The 20,809-nt window shown below is 40.5% G+C and overlaps 1 protein-coding gene across 1 annotated transcript in view; it reads right to left on the bottom strand.

The window, feature by feature from the left end:
* The window catches only part of LOC144695971 (hippocalcin-like protein 1), a 126,870-nt gene extending 116,573 nt beyond the window's left edge, over positions 1-10,297 (bottom strand). Inside the window, exons 1-2 of the mRNA XM_078567096.1 lie at positions 10,174-10,297; positions 9,619-9,680 (exon numbers count right to left, since the gene is read on the bottom strand). The gene's annotated coding sequence lies outside the window, so the exon portion shown is untranslated. The remainder of the gene's footprint in view (positions 1-9,618; positions 9,681-10,173) is intronic.
* Positions 10,298-20,809: the final 10,512 nt, after the last annotated feature.

Below are 20,809 nucleotides of genomic sequence, written 5' to 3'. Positions count from 1 at the left end.
GGGATTTTAACAACAGTAAAATAGCAACCAAAAATGTTATTTCTGCTCTGCCTTTTGCTTCTATTTCTTCAATATTTCTTCTTTTATGTTTATCTTATTCTTTCAGTCTCTATTTTTACATTTATTTTACATTGATGTGTCTTTTTGAGTTAAAAAGATTTTCTGCACCTGCATTTACTTGGTCTGGGGCAATAACAAATAGGTCACTAGAATGTGCTCACCAAGTGCAATTACATACTTCTCAACAGCATCAGCCTGTCACTTTTTCTTTCCCCCCCCATATATATTGCACAAATTCCGCCCACTTGACTTCAGTTTTCTCCTCTTCCTTTCTGAAGGAAATATGGAGTATAGTTCCATTGGCATCATGTAACCTTTAATGTTTCACAATTGGTCATTCTTCACATATTAATCTAGTCAAATAATTGCTGGCTGACTGACTACTCAAGGTCAAAGCCCAATTTTGCTCTCTCCTGATATTCACACAAATACAGTTTACAGCATGAACTATTAGTTAGGAGCTGGGAACATAACTGATTTCCACTCTTCACCCAAGACTGTCGAGGCCAAATGAAGAACCCTTATTTCTGCTCAAGTGAAATCAGTATGCACCTATAAAGCACCATTAAATGTATGAAACATCCCAAGGTGCTTAACTAGGAGCTAAATATAAAAGTGGATGCCAATCATTACTAATAAAAAGGATTATGGAAGGTGACCAAAGAATTAGTCAAAAAGATAGGTTTTGAGGATGCTTTTGGAGGTTGGAATACAGGCAGCAAAGTGAAGCAATGTATTAAGAAGTGGGTCCTATGTTATTCACTTAGGTGCACAAGTGTGGAAGGACAATTAACATTTAAAACAGAGAGAAACGTCACATGAACGCAGTATTTGTTGCTATTTTAGGCAACAGAAATTTCTATCATATAGTTTGGTACATTGTTTAAAATAGCCGTATAATGCCAACTGAAAAAACATAATGTTAGATTAGTATGTGTTGTCAGAGTGAATTAGGCATTAAATACCACTTTTCAGTGAAGCATATCCCTGATGTATTATGTTAGAACAGCTTGAGGTTTTACTCTATAAAAACAGAGAACCACTTCATTTTCCAGCTCAAGTTTACCTCCCATGATGAGGGTCAGCTATTTTAGGAATAAATTACAGATTCATTATATACTCTCATCAGGGCTCCAGCAAAAAATAGCCATCATCTATCCTTAAATAGTACATCAGGTCATGCATTGTCCCAGTTAGCGCTCTCTCTCATTTTTTTTTAATGGAATATCTGAAAATTATTTAGTCAAAATAAAATGAAATTTCTGTTTGAGTTACTGTGATACTTGATGTACAAAAATATAGAGTTGAGCAATCCATTTTTGTGGATATTTGTTTTAATTTTTTTCTACCAGTCTTTCCCCCTCCTTTTCTGCTGGCGCTAACTCAGGTTGGGCTACAGTTCCGTAGGTACTGATACTGCTCTAAAACCAACCAGCGCAAACAACAGCAGACCATTTAACTGTGGGAGGCATCACTGCTCAACCTGATCCTTTCGTCACTCAATTTTAACATGCTCAAACACTCCAGCAGGAGTCACTGGACAGGGATCTATAGCAACAATCCTGCACAACCATTTATTCTCTCTCTCTCACCAGAGGGACACTCAAGGCCAACTGGAGAAACCCCAATTTTCACAATTGTCAAACTTAATACTTCCTTCATAAATTTCGCTTGTATATCTGATGTCAATTGCTGAGTGTTTCAAGGATGCATCATTCCTCAGTTTTACACATCATCTCAGCCTGTAACTGTCTTACAGCATACCAGTTTCTCTGTGTTAGCCTATATTTAATGGTCAAAGCGTTAATGGTGGTCTCCATCCTCTTACAAGGCTGTTGTCACAACATGTTAAAACAAATATCACTAGTAGCTGGCCAAAGTGCTTTGTAACACATGTAAGCATTGGATTGAACAGCCTGCAAGTGAAAGTAGGTACGGACTTGGATTTTCCGCTTATGCAATTCCAAGCCCAAAGACAGATTTTTGATCTACAAGGGAGTCAAGGGTTATGGGGACCAGGTCATGATCAGATCAGCCATGATCTTACTGACTGGTAGAGCAGGCTTGAGGGGCCAAACAGCCTACTCCTGTTTCTTATGTTTCTTATGAAACTGTGCTCAGCACAATTGAAATCTTAGCCACCTTCTTCTCAACTTGTCTGCTCTTCTGTTGGTTCAGTGAAAATTGGGGCATGGGCTCCTCCAGTGGCTCAAAAGGGGAAATGCACTGTGTGACGTGGTCCTGATAGCATTCAAGATGGGAAGGCCTCGGGTTTGTGCGCTCAGAAAGATATCACAGCAGGAGCAAAAACACGGTCTCTCATTGCTCCCAGGCTAGAAAAGAGAAAGGGAAATTTTTTTTAAAAAAGGACACTATCACATCCAGTGATTCATGCTGGAATTTGCATTTGTGATTGTCAGGTGAGGAATAGATGAAGAGGTGAAGCTCAGTCACACTGCAGTCATTGATTTGGGAATAACCAATTGGGTGAGGTTCTGAAGGGCTGCCAGCATTTATGGAACTGTAGCCCAGCATGAATCAGTATCTCTCTGCTCAGGACGAAGGAAGCAGAATATTGGGACATGCATAAAGATAAGTGACTTTAAACTAGTGGATAAACCATTAGAATATACAACATGAATTTCAGGCCCTTATTTTAAAAAGAGAGCATTTGGCATTTTTAATATTCAAATTGTATTTTCATTTAAATATATAACATAATTTAAAAAGTAAGTCTTGTTACATTTTATCTGCATTCTGCTGCACAACGCTAAAGAAAACTCAGTATTAATACCAAATGTTAAATTGTTTCTAAAACTGCTTAGCCCAGCTAGTGCTGCCTCTCACCCGATCCACTGGAGTGATAGACATGCTAATGGGTCTATCAGTGCCCACGTATTACCTATGAATAAAAGGTCAGGCTGTAGGCTGGAGCAATTTGTAGCTCAGTCCAATCACATTGAACATGAAAGGCCTAATGGGATAGCATGAGTACTATGTTTGAAACAAAAAAAACACATTTACGGAATATGCACTTTAACTGGCATGTTCGTGGTGCTAACATCAATGTTAATGACTCCACCGCCAATACCAGTTAAGGAATTCTTTAATCCTACCAGGATAAAACTAAACAGATATGCCCAGAAGTAAATGTCACAAAAGGGAGATCTAGCTCAAGTTCTTTTTACACTTAATTTTACAGATATCAATGACAGCTTGCATTTATATAGTACCTTAAACTTAGTAAAAGATCCCAAGGTGCTTCACAGGAACATTACTAAAGTTTGACACTTAACCGCAAAAGGAGGAGATATTAGGACAAAGAGGTAATTTGTAAGGAGCATCTTAAAAAGGAGAGAGAAGTAGAGAGACAGACAGAGGAGTAATTAATACCTACTTAAGGGCTTCATCCACAGGAAGGACAGTCACCATGCAGCGAGCCCGAAAGGCAAACTCTCGTCAGGTTTGTTTGCAGGCTCTCAGGGGAGATCCTTCATTGTCAGACACTCAGTACCTGATTGCCGGGTCTGGCATTGGGAAGTGGGGCCTGCTGAGGGCCACCCCCCTGCCTTTTCTCCAACCCTAGCCAGCAACCCTCTCCCTCCTTCTCTTCCTCCCTCCCTCACTTGTGGCCTAGGTTCCTCGTCGATCCTAGGCCTCCAGTGGGTGCATTGCCAGCAGCTTCCACAGCTCTCAGTGGCACTGTCTGAAATGGTGAGCTTCTGGCCTCTGACTGGCTCTAAAAGGTGGGATTTCTACCTCAGGGTCCTTGATCCCAAGGAAGGTACACTGCTGTGCTTGCTTGGCACTCAACACGGCAGCCTTTTACCAAAGGCAGTGATGCAGCATTCTCACCCGCTCTCCAGCTGGCAGGTGAGATCCCAGTTGCCTGGGTTAACTCTGTTTCTCTATCCACAAGATGTAGCCTGACCTGTTGTGTATTTCTGCCATTTTCTGTTTTCATGACAGAGGAGAGGTGTTGAAGAAGGATGACGTGGTTAGCCATGTCAAAAGGCTAAAGACAGATCGAGAAGGATTGAGGGGGCATAGTTGAGTCTTGTCACTTTGACGTTGGATGACATTGGTGGCTTTGATTTAGGCCCTTTCAATGCTGTGGCAGAAACCTCGTTGGAGAGGTTTAAACATAGGGTTATAAAAAAGAAAAGGTGGCACTCTCTGGATCATAGGGACCAAGTGTTGGCTTTGGGACGATGACGGCAGGTCGCGATGGGCCGAATAGCCTCCTCGGGTACCGTTAAAATTCTGTGATTTAAAAGGACAGAAGGGCAGTACCTGGAGAGAGAAAATCATTAATATTACCTAACTTGGGGGCCAGGAAAATAATTCTGGCGATCAATAGTTTGGTGAGAATAGGGTTGAGGATGTGTGAGGTGAGTCTCATGGACAAGATGTGCTTGTAGGAGGCATGGGGGGAGATAGGAGAGAAACTATAGAGAAAGTTAAGTGTTGAGGGCTAGGGTGGGAGGGGATGGGGGAAGTTTGGCCCAGTGGACTAAACAAAGGGAAGGAAGCAGCAAAGGCAGTTGAACAGGTAAATGTCAACCTTAATGACAATGCAGTCCATGAGCTCCTCATAGTGTCATCGGATGCAGAGATGTACGGGAAAGGTTTTAGAAGATTGTAGTGGAGAACAGGAACTGGGAGGGGGTAGAGGATGTGAGAGCAGCCATTTTTGTTTTCCATGATGACCCTGGAATAGTGATCAGTTTTGATGAGGCACAGCAGAACTCCATTGTACTTTATGTAGTCCAGGCAGATTTGGTGATGAACGGTGAAACCAATTGTCCACAACCAAGTTTGTGTCTGTTGGATTTAAGGGAGCAAAGATAGCCTGTACTGGGGTGACAAAAGGTCCATAAATGCTGAAGACCTGATGCTAATTTTGCTAGAATGCGTGTGCTAAAAAAAAATTCAAATTCTGTAGGTTGCCTCATTTCCATAATCAGTTACAGGTCCAAGTGCAGGATTAGGGAACATACTAGTAGGGGAAAGAGATGCTTAAAGGGATGGGGGTAAAAGTCCTGAAAGTTTGCAGAGGGGGTCAAAAAATTCTTCACCCATTAGCAGCCTTTTACAGTTGAGGAGGATAGGGATTAAAATGTGACAGGAAAAGATGAAGGGAAAGAAAACCCAATGTGCAGGTAATTTAAAAAGCCACCCAGCACCTAACCCACTGGCTGTTGAATTGGAGTTGGTGCTTCATGAAAAGGGTTTGAGGGTTGTCTCATTCTGTGATGCTCTTTAGCATCATCCCCATTGGTCAGGATTGCAGCCTGGATGGAAGTGGAGGCTTGCTTGAGGCCATGACCCATAGGTACAGTCACTGTCAGGGCTATGGTCCACATTTCCAAGACCTGGCAGCATGTGGAATCACTCTAAATGTGCCCCTTTGATGTCACAGAGCTTATGAAGATTGGTCATCTCAGTCATTGCTGGATAAGTGCGATAATATCTGCAAATATTGGTGACATCTTGGCACAGTTGGTCAATTTGGCTTTAATGGAGTGCCAATCATCCTGGCCTATGCTCTTTCATGTCTTGTCATGTGTAACGACCTGGGTGCTTCTGCAGAATCATCCAGCAAAATGGTTAATCGAGCCTTCATACCCCTGCCATGAGGCCCATGATTTCAGCCCACCTTGAGAGTTGGACTTTTAATAATTATCTGCCAAACGAATGCACGTTCATCTTTGTCTGCAATGTGGGTACATACCTAATCACAGAGCACCTGCCTGACTGACATCCATCCTCTTGTTTCCAAATTTGTCTAATAGAGGAAGCCCATTGCTACCAGTAATGGCGTTGGGGCCAAAATGCTTACACCGGTTGACAGAAAAAGGTCACAAGAGTCATCAAGAACATAAAACCTATGGAAAAATGGCTTCAAAATTGTTAAAATGAAACTTATTTCCATTTACAATTCCGCAGCCCCAACTGTCCACCTCATATAAGCACGATTTGGAATTAAACACTGTACCAGCATAAAGACTGGGAAAAAATGAAGGGTGTGTTATGACACCAGTGTAATGCTTTTTTGCATATTACAATGAAATACCCACTTGATTCAAATGGAACCCTGCTCTGTGGATGATCAGAAATACGTGTCATGCACAAAGAGGTTGAAGCCCTGGCTTAATGGATCTCCACCATTTTTTATGGTCTGTAATACGGTGGTCTCCTAGTTAATGGGAAACTTTGATACAAAAATTGGTCCCACCAGTTCCATAGTTTGAGAATACAGGAGTGTTGCTACCAAGTATACAGGGTCAATTCTCCTGATTCTTTAGGGATTACAACATGTGAAAATCTCAATCCAGTAGAAACTGAAATGAAGAACATTTCACACAATAAAATTAATCTTTCATATAAGTGACAAGTATGGACAATTTTCAGTCACATGGTAAAATTCTGAAATGGATTCTCAATTGCAAGATATTTTAATTTACATTTATCCATGTTAAAGGCTGTATGCAAACTTTCTGGGTTAAAATCCCATTTAATGTCACTGGGAGAGCAGATTAATATTTATCATTTGTACATATAACAGGTACACATATTTGGAATGTGTTTGGCAGATTTAACAGATGGAATGGACAGAGCCCTCATCTGATGACAAGTCTCTTTCTTTTATTAACATTCTTAATGAGAGATTTTTTTCAAAGCTATTTCAGGCTCAATCCAATCAATCCACTGCTAGATTTACCCAATTTTAAAGTTAAAAATCAAAAATGTAGATGTGGAGCTCCATTTTGACCCGCATTCATTTATCTCAGCAATGGTGAACTAGCAACTGTGAAAAGTGTCCACATCAACACCACACCCCAACACCTCCCCCAAATGCTGTGACAAACCGCAGTGAGACTAAGTGTGCCTGTTGACAGATTCAAAATATATGCCTTAAAATGGGGCAGGGGACAAGAAAATAACAGATGTTATACAGATGCCTGATCTGCAGGGGGGACAATAGACCTCTTTGCATTTTTGTTGTCAGAGAGAATGATTCCTAGATTTTAGACCAGTCTTCACATTCACTCTAGAATGTTCCACATGGCTGGAAATGTCAGTGATAATTCAGACAGATGCATTTTTAATTGCCCATGAATTATCAGTCTACTGGGCAGTGAAACTATCATTCACCCTCACATACAAATAAAGAGATAAATTATCGGAGATGCAATATCATTCCGTCAAGAGCAGGAAGGGGCCAATGATTAATAAGTGCCGCAGGTCTCCTGCGCAAGTGAATAGCTTCAAAGCCAATGAATTTAGGCTAGGGTTTGTGTGGGTTGTCTGGCTGTCTAGTGTTCAATAGAATGTTAAATGCGGCACCTAGTAAAATGTTATTTTCTACAGGTGGCTCTTTGCTTTTCGATATATAATGCCTATATTATTTCTCAGTAATTAACTGCAGATTGCCACTTCAGAAACTTGCAGTGATCACATTGAAATCATTAATGCTTTGTGTGGCTAAACTCATACATTAGCTACATGAAGTGCACTCTTTGAGTGCCACGGAGAAGCAGCAATCACCACCCAAACAAATGGACCTAAAATGTAATACAACTGTACAGTGCGTTATTAAAAACAAACAGACATGTGAGTGATTTCAAGGCTGTGGTTATAAACCACTTGAACTGTGCTCTTATGGTTTGTTGTCATGCAAACCCTACATCGATTGCTGTCTTGAAATCGCTCCTGGGTATTAATTATTCTCAATATAAAAACGCAATGAATCGTGATGATAAACATCATTAAAAATGTATTTGTGCTTTATGTCACTAAGCATTTCACAAGTAGCATCAATGCATCAAAAACATGGTACAAGCAACCCTCAAAATAACTTCCTCCTTCCCAAAAAAAAGGTATAGATTTGTAGAAATTAAATAAAAGGATGCAAGGCTGCAGTCTGAAATTGATTATATTACAGCTTTTGAAATCACTTTGAAATATCCCCAATTTCCATCTATTGTCATTGAATCTGCTTCTTGAAACTTCTACTCAGGATAAACTGTCTTCTTAATTTCATTATCCAAATAGTCAGTTACTAACTTGAATAAGTGTATAAATTGTTTATCCAAACTTGCATATCAAATTTGGAGTGTTCTATTATTAACAAATAATGCGTGGTTACTGACTCCCCCATGTTACATGTCTTTCCCCAGCTAAAAGGGGAGACAAACACACTGACATCAAGTCTTTGGAAAGTGGATGAAACTGAAACTCCAAGCTTTTCCCCTGCTTCTGAAGATGTACGTTATCTTTGCATGCCCTAGATAGCCTGCTTAAAATTAAAAAGTCACTTTGCACCAATGAATGTAAAGCCAAAAAATTGACATTTTATAAAAAACGTTGCTTCATTATAGTGAAACTGACACTGACATGCAGCATAACTGATAGACGTTCTATGCCGGAAAATCATTGTTTTGAGTGCATTGATTCTGCCTGTGAAGAGCCTTGAGTCACTTTTTCAATGTTATTAGGCACTATATAAATACAAGTTCTTGATTTTTTTTTTGCAATGCATTAAAATGAGAAAGAAATGCCAAAATTATGCACTGTAGAGTATCACAAAGCTTGGCAACAACAAGCAGCACTACAGGGAGAGTTTAAAGACGGGCTGGCATACTGCTCCTTGCAACAATTTACCTTGGCACAGTCAAACCCGAAAATCAGATGGACTTTTGGATTAAAATGTCGAACTGGAAACATTAATCTGGAGCAAGATATCAGCGACCCAGATTTCACATTGCTCTTAACTGGACGACTATGTGATGAACATATCTAGACTAGAGATAGTTTGTTGCTTGGAAATGGATTGTTGTTGGATTTTTGAGAAGTAGATTGTAACGCAGAGCTGGAACAGCAGAACATGTTGAATTTCAGCTGGAAATTGCTGAGAATTGGAAAGGTCCCAGTAGGCAGAATGGATGCTACTCACATTGGGAGCTCAAACCTGTGCCGCACAGGTTCTTGTACAGGATCTCACACCTCAAGGCTTTAGGGCTGTTGATCGTCTAAAGTGGCATTGATGTGTACCCACGACCCATTTTACATCGGGCAGTATGAATGCAGCCTTAATGTGTCAGTTATTCTTGCAGCCGGAGAGCGGAATACCAAAAGTATTCATTTCAACATTACCATTAAACAGAAATATTATGTCAAAATTGTACCATCCGGATCCATATAATAAACAAAATATCTCAAAAATGACAAGTTCCAAGTGTTCTTTCAATCAGGGAGGATCAAATTAAAAATCATTAACACCACCCAGTTGGTATTTTTCAAAGTGTGCAAATAACCCTTCTTTGCATCTACACTAAACATAGAATAAAATGACTCTTTTAGAATGCAAGCTAATAACTCAGCGCAAAACTGGACCGGAGGAAAAGTGGTTCAAGATCTCGAGCTACAGGCAAGGGATTAACGCCGTCCGATTAACGTGTTGTGCACTGAGATTTATCTCTGTAAATCCCCAGCAAAGCAAATTAACCACAGATAGATAACAATTCATTTCAGAGTAATTGAATTTAGACTTACCAGATAAGAAGTTAGGGAAGGTATGGAAAACTAAGTTGTTCTGGGGAAGAATCCACTTCGTCCTAGAATTTAAAGAAAAAACATGCGGCATGTGCTTAATGTTAAAAGCAACAAAGATATTCTATTTCCAGATAGAAACCGTCGATCGAATAACTGCAGCCTCTGCAGCGAAAGGGCTCCGATAATTGAACTTCTCGCAATATCAATTCATAGAGCGGACAGTATCAGTTCAGCTCACGGCTCTTAAAGTGTATGCAAATCCACTTAAACCGCGTTCACTCTCACTGAAAGTAGGGAAGGTGAACAAGTGTTGTGTTACACAAACGCATTAACACAGCAAAAAAAAAAATAATTGGCACTCAAGGTCACTTCGAGTAAATTAACGTGATTGAGCACATCCTAAATACTGTACGCGCCCCGCCAGAAGATCACCACACATAAAATTAGCATTTCTGCGCCGTTTGTTAAGTGCAGGTTGTTAATGCACAGGAAAATAAAACTGTTTTCTACAGGAATCCTGGTCAAGGACATTTCAATCCAAGCACTGCACTTTACCTTGTAAAAGATCAAACACAGTCTTGCCCGTGCCTTGGATGTCTTTTATAAAGCATGTCCCAATGTAAGGACGACGTGAAATGGACACAGTTCAGAAGCACAATGCAACAATGTAACAATTCACAGCTGGGCTGGTTGAAACAGGGCGAGCGCGCCCATTCCATTCGCAGGGGTGGCAAGTACACGTTCACACACACAAGCGGCTTCGCTTTACGAACACAAAAATTGGGTTTCCGCTTTGCCTGCATGAACAGTGAGTGATGCATCTGCGTGTGTGCCGTCCGGCACCTTGGGTGCCTATTTGCTGAGGTGAGTGAGCGATTTGACTTTCAGTTTCTCCCCCCACCCCTGCCCCCCCCCCCCGTTCCCTGCGCGGTGTTGGTGTGCTCCTGCGAACTGAGTCTTCCAGCAGGATGTCCACGCTGTATCAATGAATGGAGGAGATGCTCTTGAAGCCTGCGGCTGGATCCTGCTGATTCACACGAATTGCGGCATAGACCAGTTGTCTTACACGACATTTCCAGTTGAAGCTGACGGTGGAAATTTCATTGACCAATACCAAAATGCCTTGAACCACAGAAGGGATTTTAAATGACGTAAAATCTAGTATCCAAATACTGTCCACCTAAACTTTGACACACTAACGGAATGGCAATTAATTGGTACTTTTTAAAGAGGTGCCATGATAACAATTGTGAACTTATCTGATCTAGGCCTTGTAATGATGTCTTCAGACTGAGAAATGGATTGCTGAGACACGTATTGACAGGAACGTTATGGGCAATAAAGGTCAATCAATATTCCACCTCCTCAGCCTCTGTTTATATGTCAATTCATTACCTGATAGGATGCTGAATACACCTCAACTCATTCTCAGGACCTGGGTGTTGCTGGGAAGACCAGGCATTTACTGGTCATCCTGGTAGACCTTGAGAAGGTGGAGTTGGGGTTTTCTTCTTGAACGGCTGCAGGGGTGAAACTTCACAAATCTGTTAGGTAAAGCAGTTCTGGGATTCTGGCCCCGAACAAGGAAGGAATAGTGTGTGATTTTTTTTTGGGGGGTGGGGTGGGGTGGGGGTGGTGTGGTGAGGGTCAACTTAGAAGTAATGGTGTTCTCATGTCCTTCCAGATGGTGGAGGTTATGGGTTTGGAAGGAACTGGTAACAAAACCTTGATGAGTTGCTGCTGCAGTGCATCTTGTAGATGGTGCACAGGATGCCAATGGGAAAGAGGCTGAATGTTTCAGTCAGTGGATAGGGTGCTGACCAAGTGGGCTGCTTTGTCCTGGATGGCATTGAACTCCTTGAGTTGTTGGAGTTGTACCCCATCCAAGCAAGTATTTCATCACATGCCTGTGACTTGTGCTTTGTAGTAGGGAGACTTTAAGAAAGTTAGCAGGATAGACACTTGTCATGGAATATCCAGGGTTTGACCTTCTCTACCATTTTTATATTGCTGGTCCAATTTCAGTTTCTGATCAATAGTTACTAACAGGGTGTTCTCGGTGGGGGTGGGGGGGTGGGGGGGTGCGGGTAAGGGGTTAAGCGATAGTAACGTAGTGCCACTGAAAGTCAAGGGAAGGTGCTTATGCTTTCTCTTGGAGATGGTGAATGCCTGACACTTGTGCAGTATGAATAATACTACAACTGGGTTTGAACAGGAGATGACAAAAGACAGAGAAAGAAAGTGAGAAAGAGTAGAATAAAAGAGAGCACCAGAGAAAAAAAAGTATTAAAATGAATGAAACAGGATTTACGCTCTTCATATTCATTCAATGCTCTGACCTGTAAAAGTACTGGTGTCAATCTTAGGCAATGACATGATTAAAATTAAGAGAGGATGGGAGAGAGAGAGAGAGAGAGAGGAGCAAGATTGTCAATGTTGCCCCTCCAATTCAAACGGCCTGCCAATATTCAGCTGCTGGAATCATGTGCAAAATGGTTGTGCTCTCTGCTGCTTTAGTGAAACATTCCCAATTCCACCTTGACTTTGCGAGTGAGATTTCCAAAAAGGTCAATAAAAGTTTTGCATTGTGGATTTGAAGCAAACAGATTGCAATTGATTATCCTCAATGTCATTTGAATTAACTGCTAAGCAGAAACTATTATCTCAACAGATATTGTTCACAATAATATAAAAGCAAAATGCTGCAGATGCTGGAAATCTGAAATAAAAACAGAAAATGCTAGAAAAACTCAGCAGGCCTGGCAGCATCTGTGAGGAGGGAAACAGAGTTAACGTTTCTGTATAACTCTTCAGGGATATCTTCTTCAAAATATTTTGCACAAGCTGAAGCTGCTGACATCTTAATGTAAAATTAATTTTGCTGAAATATTTTTGTGGAAAATGCAATTAAAGCAATACCTCGCAGAGGATGACTTATGATTAGCTTACTCCTCTATTATCATTTTTAATAGTGCCCTAATCTTTTGTGTTCAATATAGTGGGATAGGACAGGAAGGAAAAATAAGGCCCAGGGTTCCACACTAATTATTAACAAATGACCTCTGCTTAAAATATCATATGTGAATCCCTGGGGAAGGACAGGATTATACTTGGCACCAGTGTGCCTATCATTGATGTTCACAGTCAAGGATAACACATTAATAATCTCCACTTGGTGGAGAGGGGGTGGGTGGATGGTGTGGTGGGAATGTACAAGACAATGAATGGTGTCTGGAATCATACCTCAGAAAGAGTCAAAGCTGTCAGGCAATGAGAGAGAGAGAGAGGAGAAACAATGTAGTATTGTGGTTCTTACTTTTGAAAAAAGCTAGGAAGATCTGTCCACATTCTGAAACACTACACCATCATCACTTTTTAAGTAAAATTCCTCAGTGAAAAATAGGAGAATGACTGTTTTATTTTCTAGTTAAGAACCAATTAATGACATCATACACTCAAACTGCAGATTTTAAAGGTGCACTCTCCCATAATTTTGATAGCAAGTCATAAATTAGAGATAAAAAGCTCTTCCATTTGTGGAGTTCCAACTTAAACTACAAACTGTAGATTTATTCTTTGCTGAATTAAAATGTTGTGCAACAATGTCATCCTGAAATATTAGAATCCATTAGATTTATTCCCTACACGTGAAATGTACACCTTGCTCCAGCCCATAATAAGAATTAGTTTAAGTGCTGTGGTTATTGCAAAATATTTAACTTGTTAATTTACTTTCATATTTAAAAGAATATTATAGCATTAGGGCCACCATCAGGGCCACTTTTAACACTTAAAAATGTTACAGTTAATTCCCCTTCGAGTCACACACCAGCTTGACTTGGATCTATATTGCAGTTCTTTCATTGCTGCTTGGGCAAAATCTTGAAACTCCCTCCCTAATGGCACTGAGGGTGTAACCACACCACATGGACTGCAGCAGTTCAAGAAGGTGGCTCACCACCATCTTTTCAAGGGCAAATGAGGGATAAGCAATAAATGCTGGCCTTGCCAGTGATGCTCACATGCCATTAACAATTTTTTAAAAATGCCTTTTTGGGCCAGATGAGAATAATTTTGGTGGCTATACTTTTTTTTTGCAAAAATATACTTCATTCATAAAATATCTGAAAGAACATTACGGAACATTTCAAAATGGCCATCACAAAAAGTGCAATAATACTCATGTTTTCTACATAGATCATGTCACACCCTGAGGTGCTTTAATACAATCAAGGAACATTACAAACATTTCAAAATGGTCAGAACAGGCAGTCAGACAGTGCAATGGTATTTAAGTTGTCTACACAGATCATGTTGCACTCTGAGGTACTTCCTTTTAATGTTCCAGGTAGCCAGTTTTATGTACAAGCAAGGAAAGTAAGTGCAAAACAAAAACAGAATTATCTGGAAAAACTCAGCAGGTCTGACAGCATCTGTGGAGAGGAACACAGTTAACGTTTCGAGTCCGTATGACTCTTCAACAGAACTAAGCAAGATAATATGTCCAGTGATAAAGGTTCAGGAACTAGTCAACCCATTATGGCAGACTTAACAATCTGATGCTTGAGCCAGACATGTTCACAGATCTGCAGGACACTGTAGGTGACTGACTAGCCATCCTGGTTCACTAATGAAACCTGGAGATTAATGCCTGTTATTAGAATTTTCCCACTTAGCAGATAGGCCTCCAAGCCAATCCGGCAAGTATGATCCCAAATGAATCAACATTGAAAAGCTGACCAATACTGAGTATTGTTAAGCGACACAGTTTTAGCTTGTTTAGCGGTATCCTTGTGCAAATTGGGGATCTCTAAACCCTGGTTTGCTTTGTCACCTAGTATTTAAGCTCAAGCAAAATACTGCTGATGCTGGAAATCTGAAATAGAAAGAGAAAATGCTGGAAATACTTAGCAGGTCTGGCAACATCTGTCGAGGGGGAAAGAGAGTTAACTCCCCTAAGCTTTGAAACAGAAACGTGTGAAAGAATCCTAACCTCTCTGTTAATTCCATTTGATCAGCCAATACTTGCTAACAAGGCATTTCGCCCAACCCCATGACGCCTTTAATTTTTGGACATGGTGGCCCCTGGCCAAACAAGGGTCACTATTTTGAGTGCATGTTTCCCACAAATGCAGCTAAACATCGACCAGCACCTTCTCTGTCCAATGGTGGTGAATAACATCATTACAAAAACAAACTATATGAATATTAACCCAGTGGTTTTGAATGGCTGCATTGCAGCGATGCATGAAACAACATGTCTGATAGCAGGAAGTGTGTCTTATCCGAGAGGTTTCCTTCAATCGCACTGCTGTGCATAGACAATGACTGAGTTAGAAGGAGCCACCGCACTCCAAAATTGAGCTTGGATACTGGTGTGGACCCACTCCTCCAAACCCTTCTCATTGAGAATGAATCCTCTTATTTCTCGAAAGGAAATCCTGGGCTTGAGGGAAGGTTAAACAGTGCATCGAAATCCCCGGCCTCCCCTCTGGCCCTAATCAGAGAATGCCCCCCACCATGTGAACCTTCCACCCAAGAGTGCATCCCCTAAGCTGAGAACAGATCCTGCCCTCCATCCACCCAAGCACTGAGCAAACCTGAGTCTTGTAAAGTGAACAATCTTGTTCTTCTACCTCTTCTTTGACTTCCTCCTTCTCCTTACCCCATCTCTCCTGTTTAGTCCCCCTCCTTCCTCAGTCCCCTTCCCTCCCCATTACTCACCCCTATCACTTCTCCAGCGCAACCCCCATCCTTCCATACCCTCTCCACCCTCACATACTTTAGTCTCTCTCACCTTCCTGATTCACCGTTTCCTCTTTATCCCCCTAGGTTACCCATTTCTATCAATCCTCTCCACCCTTACTCTTCCTCCACTTCACCTTTCTCCCTCTCCCCACACACCTCTCCTTGTCTCTCCATCAATCAGTTCTTTCTCCATACATGACTTCTCTCCCCTTAATGTCCCAGTGTCTCTCTCCTCTCTCCATTTAACTTCCCAACCTGATGCTCCTCCTCTCCGCTCCTCCTTTCCTCCTCAACCATTCTCCTCTTTCCCCATCCTCCCCTCATTCACCTCCCTCTCTTCCTCGTCTCCTCTTCCTTCTGACCACCCCCTCCACCTCCTTCATATTCCTCCTCTTCCTTCTATTCTCCCTCCCCCTTTTCTCCCTCTCCCATTTTGCCCCCATTTGGTTCCTCTCCCGACCATGCCTGGTTCCAGTGACTGTCCCATTTTCTAACCCTGCTTGACCTGAATAGTAGGGTTTTGACTCCCCTTGTGGGGAAATTAGATAATTCACAATAGGTACAAAAAATCTGTTTCTCACTCTGCCGCCTATGAGTGCATTTAGGCATAAATATCTTGGTTTGCTTAAATCACATGGCTTGCTAGTTTGCTAAACACAATATTTGCATGAAATACAATGGAAGTAGTAATATCCCAAGATAAATGATGATGTATGTTCCTCTGCTATCGACTTTATTAGCTACCCTCTTCTATTATCAGCAATGATTGATGTCCTAGCCTAATATATTTAATGCAATTCACCCTTAATCAGTCAAACCATACTACCCTCTTAAAAAAGGGAATATTGTGGACCATTCAGCGCAGCTCAATGTCCCCAGCCATCTACTGCTCATCAGCACATGAAGGTATAAACAATGTTTTCTATGATTTTGTATCCATTTAATTTCCCCTTCCGCCAGAGCTGCTCGGTGTATTTCTCAATTGGTTAAGGAAATAGACAGTTGCTTAAGCTTTTCACTTAGTTCCCAGGTGCCTGCTTCATGCACTGCTGCATTATCAACTTGCCAGGCAAAAAAATATAAAAACCTAAAATGTGCAAGAGCAAGTCCAACTAACGCAATTGTGTTTTCTGTACTGTTCACTACCACCACTAATTAAACAGGGTAGAAACTGCCTTTTTCAGGGCTTACTTTATTTTACCTGATGTGGTATTCAGAATTTAATGTTATCAGAACGTTACATTAAGAGTTCCTCTGCTTTCTGACACCCTATTAAATCAAAGCTACATGCCATCAGTGTACTAACATCTTTCAAAGGATAAATTATTCATTGGCATGAATATTTACTTCCCAGTACTTACACTTTTTAAATACAAAATGAACCTTGCAATCACAATTCACCAGAGCTATTGTATATTCACCGCTCCTATCTCGTGAATCACTCAACCTTTAAACAATTCATGTACTAAGCTCACTGTACTTTCTATTTCCATTTTTACCTTATATCAGCACAGTGCAGAATAAATAAAGAGTGGAAATCAAAACATGTTTAAAACATTGTACACCACCAGGTGCCACAGAACCAATAATGCAATCTGGAGGTGACTTGTTTCATTTATCTACGTAAACAAGCTTGAATTTTCCATGGAAATAGAAACAGGAAATCTTGGCAACGTGGAGCAGGTCAGTCAGCATCTGAAAAGGAAAAGTTCCATCAATGTTTTGGATGGAATTCTTCATTACAATTCCGCACTTCTCAGGAGAGATGAGGAGAGTAAACAATTGAAAGAAAAATAACAAACTGGTTGATTACGTTTTGAATCTATAGGAGGAGAGAATAGTTGCAGAGAGAGATATAAAGAGAGAATGGGAACGATCAGTCCATAAGTATGATCAAAAGGGTTGGAGTACAGTATCAAGAACACAGAAAGAAGGCCATTCAGCCCATTGTGTCTGCACCAGCTCTCCATAGGAGCAATTTACCTAGTGCCACTTTCCCATCCTCTCCCCGTAACGCTGCACATTCTTCCTTTTCGAATAACAATCCAATTCCCTCTTGAATGCCTTGATTGTACTTACCTTCATCACACTCTCAGGCAATGCATTCCAGATCATAATCACTTGCTGTGTGAAAAGGTTTTCCCTCATGTAACCTTTGCTGCTTCTGCCAATTAGCTTAAATCTGTGCCCTCTTGTTCTCAATCCTTCCACTAATGGGAACAGTTTTTCCCATCTACCCTGTCCAGACTCCTCATGACTTTGAATATCTCTATCAAATCTCCTCTTAACCTTCTCTTCTCCAAGGAAAACAGTCTCACCTTCTCTAATCTATCTACATAACTGAAGTTCCTCATTCCTGGGACCATTCTCTTGAATCTTCTCTGTACTACCTCTAATGACTTCATGTCTTTCCTAAAGTGCAGTGCCCAGAACTGGACACAGTACTCGAGTTGAGTCCAAACCAGTGTTTTATACAAGTTTAACATAACTTCCTTGCTTTTATGCTCTATACCCCTATTTAAGCCTAGGATGCTGTAGGCTTTATTTACTGCACTCTCAACCTGCCGTGCCACCTTCAATAATTTATCCACATATGCACCCAGGTCCCTCTGATCCTGAACCCCATTTGGAGTTGTATCCTTTATTTTACATTATCTCTTTGTGTTCTTCCTACCAAAATGAATCATTTCATGCTCCTCTGCATTAAATTTCATCTGACACTTGTCTGCCCATTCCACCAACCTGTCCACTTCCAAGTTTCGTATCATCCACAAATTTTGAAATTGTGCCCTGTACACCGGGGTCTAGGTTATTCATATATATCAGGAAGATCAAGGGTCCTAACACTGACCCCTGGGGAACTCCACTACAAACCTTCCTCTGAAAAACACCCATTAACTACTACTTTCTGTTTCCTGTCACTCAGCCAATTTCATATCCACGTTCCTACTATCCTTTTTAATCCTGGATCTATAACTTTGCTCACAAGTCTAACGTGCAGCACTTCACCAAGTATTTTTTGGAAGTCAATGTACACCACATCAACAGCATTATACCCTCATCACCTTCTTTGTTACCTCATCAAAAAACTCCAACGATTTACCTTTAACAAACCTGTGCTGGCTTTCCTTAATTAACCTGCATTTGCCCAAGTCACAGATAATTTTGTCCTGAATTATAATTTCTATAAAGATGTTTTCTAGAAGATTTGAGTGCAAGTGATTTAGCAATGAATGCGTTCATAAACCCAAATCAATATGATGGCTTCAACAGGTTAGCTTTTTTTTTTACAGAAAAAGTGACCCTGTTACAAATGGGTCACTTTTTAAGCCACAAAAAGAACAGAGAGATGACCAGAGTCTTTACAATGCATCATGGACAGATAGCATTGGTGGTGCAAAGTGCCAGATTTAGCAGCTAAGAACCAAATATACTTTAATATTAATGGCTTCCTGGAGGTTTTGTGGCTCATTCGGCAATGCCCCCACCACTGAGCCAAAAGCTCTGGGTTCAAGTCCCACTCTGGGAGTGGTTGGCCATGGAAGGTGTGCTCATGTACAGTTCAACAGGTGGAAAATCAGCCTGCTAATCTTTCCCACTATTCCCCAAAGGGAGAAAAAAGGTGTGTGAAGATGTCAGACAAACAAAGGCTTTCATAATGGCAAGTTATTTTTCCAGTCAGAAAAATGAAAAATACTCACCTACTTGCACACAGACCATTATATCCAAATAGACTCAACCGATCCAGAAAAGGTCTATTTGCATAAGTTTGCTCTACTTTAAAATACTTCAGCTTTATTTTTTTCGCCTAAGTTAAAGGATTTAAAATACAAAAGGCACCAAAATGGAAAGATAAAAGTGGGCCATTTCAATTAGTTCTGTCCTCATCCCAGTAATCTGATCACCCAGTTCTCATTCATTAAGCCATTCTGTTTCTTCCTGACTATGTTCTTTGTAAATCTTTTTCATATTCTGTTCTTTCATCCCTATAAGGTTTTTTTTGATCCTCTCGGTTTCCCTCTCTATGCTAGTTGCTTCCCTTCAGTGTTATTTGCCTCCCATTTCTTCACAGTTTTGCTCCTTTGTGTGTTTGCATCTTTTAATCCTCATTCTTCCTTGAATTATGGCTGTGCAAACATTCTGCGTACAAGATGTTGGCCACCTGCCTAACATTTTGCTTTTGGCACTGCTAAGTCACACAAATGAAAACTGAAAGAAGCTAGGAGTGCAAGAATAACACTCACAGGGTGTCATGCCTCTGCTGTCTTCATCACGTTATATATGTGGACAAAGGGCAGTTATAATTTCATGCTGCCTGACCACCTTTTATTTAATTTTGGGAGTCTCTAAATAGCATTTTTGAAATATGGTATCATTTCTAAAATAAAATAAGACACCTAATTTATGGATCACTATTTGTGCTTTTCCTGGCCAAACATATTAAATCATTACAGTTTAAAATCCAACATTAAGAAGTCAGTTTTCCATCATAAATTACAGATGTGTGTACATGATAGCACTTAGAGCAGTGAAATAAGTTACAGCAAACAGCGGTATTTGCAAACACTACAACAGTTCTCCTTTACTTTACTAAATTAAACATCAGACTCTGAGAAAAAAATTATAAACTGTAATGCCTTCAGCACCAAAGGCAATAATCTCCTTCATAAAACAAAAACATTCAAAGACAGTTCCTTGGCTGTAAGCCCTTCCATCTTGCCTGTAGCATTCAACAACATATCTCAACATTCCTTGAGACTGAACCCTTTCTCGCTCAAAATCACACCTTATGGTGAAAACATATAGATAGATTTATTATAAAGTTAATAAAGACTAAAATAAGAAGCTCAGCAAAGTCTGCCCACAAAATCACTCTGCTCATGTCATTCAACTTGAATGAATTTATGCACAGCTTAATATAAAAATGAGGCTAAACTTCAATTAATAATTCTGTCATGAAAAAATGCCAATGTATTGCCAGTTATATTAATGATTGTTTAAATAGCCTTTAAAAGCTAATTTAACTCAGTTTCCTTACTATTTATTCTACCTGTTCACAAAATTTATTTGATGAGTTCCCAGTTTCAAACCCTGAACCACATCTTCAAGCTTCAAAGATGTTGAAGCAGTTTCAATACCCATTACTCTGTCTCAATACCCTGTCTCAATACTCAATACCCTGTCTCAATATGCAATACCCTGTCTCAATACCCTATCTCAATACTCAATAACCTGTCTCATTACCCTGTCTTAATACTCAATACCCTGTCTCAATACCCAACACCTTGTCTCAATACTCAAAACCCTGTCTCAATACTCAATACCATGCCTCAATACCGAACACCCTGTCTCAATATCCAAAACCCTGTCTCAATACCCAACACCCTGTCTCAATACCCAATACCTTGCCTTAACACTCAATACCCTGTCTCAATACCCAATG

Source organism: Cetorhinus maximus, chromosome 21, assembly GCF_964194155.1.
Source record: "Cetorhinus maximus chromosome 21, sCetMax3.hap1.1, whole genome shotgun sequence".
NCBI classification, from domain to species: Eukaryota; Metazoa; Chordata; class Chondrichthyes; order Lamniformes; family Cetorhinidae; genus Cetorhinus; species Cetorhinus maximus.
The sequence above is the reverse complement of the archived record's forward strand: the minus strand, read 5'-3'. Positions and strand labels throughout refer to the sequence as shown.